This window comes from Toxorhynchites rutilus, chromosome 2, assembly GCF_029784135.1.
Source record: "Toxorhynchites rutilus septentrionalis strain SRP chromosome 2, ASM2978413v1, whole genome shotgun sequence".
In the NCBI taxonomy this organism is placed as follows: Eukaryota; Metazoa; Arthropoda; class Insecta; order Diptera; family Culicidae; genus Toxorhynchites; species Toxorhynchites rutilus.
The window spans coordinates 258,678,043-258,681,258 of record NC_073745.1 but is presented as its reverse complement, the minus strand read 5'-3'; positions in this window follow the sequence as shown (position 1 = coordinate 258,681,258).

Here is a 3,216-nt window from a genome sequence, read left to right as displayed (position 1 = left end):
GGAGGAAACCGCTCCGAATAATGCAATCAACCAATATTAAAACAAATGGTTTAAAAGTTCATTTTCACTAGCGAAAGCTTATTGACACACTTTATGCCATAATGTTTTGAAAAACTTTTACTGTTCATTGTTGTTTTCTTCTTTTCAGCTTCGGGGCAGAAACAAGTCATAGGGGCTAATATCGGTCGAATACAGTGAACATGGTGCCCTTTTTATTATTTTTATTTTGGTAACAGTTTACGATGTGCAGCATATACGTTGTAAACCTTCAGCACGGGAATAGCCGCTATTCTGGGCATTTCATCTGATCGCAATAGCGATACAACTTCAGATACTTATTTTATACATCACTAGCTGACTCTGCAAACTTCGTCTCGCCCAACATGGTTTTTTTGTTATAAATACTTTCAAATAGTCAAGTTTTCTTACTAATCGAACGTACATAGGTTCAATCGCATGTACGTTCATTGTCATTGGTTAATTTTGACCCTTTACAAATTCATTTTACTATAAATTTATTGATTGATTTTTTTTCACTCCGGATCATCGAATTATAAAAAAAAGGATTTTTCTCTCGGTAAACGTTATATAATTATGATTTGCATTTATTTATTACACGATTTTATCTAGATTCATACGTTTGTATTGTGACTTTGTAACTTTTATCTTTTATCTGATTTTATCTAGATTCATACGTTTGTTTGTGACTTTGTAACTTTGTAGCTTTGTAACTTTGTAACTTTGTAACTTTGTAACTTTGTAACTTTGTAACTTTGTAACTTTGTAACTTTGTAACTTTGTAACTTTGTAACTTTGTAACTTTGTAACTTTGTAACTTTGTAACTTTGTAACTTTGTAACTTTGTAACTTTGTAACTTTGTAACTTTGTAACTTTGTAACTTTGTAACTTTGTAACTTTGTAACTTTGTAACTTTGTAACTTTGTAACTTTGTAACTTTGTAACTTTGTAACTTTGTAACTTTGTAACTTTGTAACTTTGTAACTTTGTAACTTTGTAACTTTGTAACTTTGTAACTTTGTAACTTTGTAACTTTGTAACTTTGTAACTTTGTAACTTTGTAACTTTGTAACTTTGTAACTTTGTAACTGTGTAACTTTGTAACTTTGTAACTTTGTAACTTTGTAACTTTGTAACTGTGTAACTTTGTAACTTTGTAACTTTGTAACTTTGTAACTTTGTAACTTTGTAACTTTGTAACTTTGTAACTTTGTAACGTTGTAACTTCGGGTATCGAATGAAAGGGCTTGACTGGTAGAACACAGTTATTTATGAAAAATTCAAATCCAAAGTGGCCGCCACGACAAGATGGCGCCATATATATTTACTTCACAACCCCAAAAATATGAGCATCAAATGAAAAGGCTTGACTAGTAGGACACCGTTATTTATGAAAAATGCAAATCCAAAATGGCGGCCGCTACAAAATGGCGAATTTCATATTTTCTCAGAACCTCACCAATATGGATATCAAATGAAAGGGCTTGACTAGTTTTTTTTCGAAATGACACCAGATCTCGTTTTTTTTCGAGATGACACCAGATCTCGACGTTTCATGTAATTTTAAGACATTTGGTATCAAAACTTTTTTTTCGAAAACCCCTTGGGTGATTTTTCGATTTTCGAAAAACTCAAACTTTGACTGCTCTGTGCCACTCTTCCTTAAGTCCGATTGAGCTGATATTTTGCATAGCGTGTTTTTTCGAGGCGGTGAACATTTTTTATGGGGTAACTTTTTGAAATACGAGATGACCATTTTCATTGGCACCCTAATGGTCATCGACGTATTTCATTTTATTTCATTTAATTTTTTTTTTTTTTTTTTGATGCAAGTAATACTACGATGAGAAGGGGAACGTTGGGAACGTTAGTGCTATTGAAGAAGAACATGGAGAGAGTCGTATGAACGATGTACGTTAACGATGAATGTGCGATTCGATGAATTATTGTTTTTTCTTCGAATCACAATTTCTCTCTGATTTGAAGTATATCGATAAATCCTTGTGCTCATTCAAAAATACTTCCAGCTCGGCGGCGATACGCCTGGCTTTAGTGAGGTTGCTTGCGAATGTGTGGATGATAGTTCGATCTAGTGCCATCTGTCGTTTAACAACATAAATAAATTCGTTCTGTTTGAAAAACGATCGACGGTCAAATTATTTGAATATTGTATGTACAAAACTATTTGAATCGCGATTAAATATGAGGTATGGGGGTTTAAATTTGTGGTTATATGTATTGTTTGATGCAAAATTTAAGAAAAAAAAATTCAGTTTTTTTCTGCATAGAGGCACTCTAATCGGTATTAAATATTTAGTAATCGGAATCCTAGCGGTATCGTATATAGTTTACAACCTATTCTCATGCCTACTAAGTGTTTTGTGCATAATTTCATCAAAATCGGTCGAGCCGTTTCGGAGGTGTTCGGTAACAAACACCGTGACACGAGATTTATATATATATAGATTCAACAATAATATAATTGAGTATCATAAAATGGAGTCTAAAAGTACGAGCTGATTCTGTTACAAGCATATTTTTTTTACAATTGAATGTCATAAATAGGTACAAGCTTCTATCCATATTCGCGAAAGGAACCAAGCCAATCTGAAATCACTTATGACAAATGTTTTTCAACGTTACTCCTAAACATATATTTTTACCAAAACGATGTATTTGGAAAAGTTGCTGAAAACTATAAGCAAATTCATAAAATTTCATGAACATGGTTGTATAACATGACAAACATATTAGAAGAGCATATTTACTATAGAAAATGACAATAAATTAGGAATATTTTATTAAATATCTCGATGATAGCTACATTTTGAAGGAGATTGATGTGGAGCTTTTTTGTTTCAAATCACATCATAATTGGTGGCTAATAAAGATTGTCAACATACAAAAATTTTATGTTTCGAAAATCCATAAAAATTCGATGTTCTACAAAGTTCATCAAAAATAGTTTTACCGTCTGGTACCCATTTTTTTAATTTCTACATAACTTAAATAACATTTTAAATGAAAATAAAATTTAAAAAATTTTAAAATATGTATTTCAGATATTCCCTTTTTTCAGAGTATATTTTTTCACGTTTGGACTTCAATACTCTATAACTCTTTCAAAGACACCATTTCGGTAGGAGTCATAGTTTTTACGATATAAATTGTCAAAGATTTCTCTTACTAAAATCGGT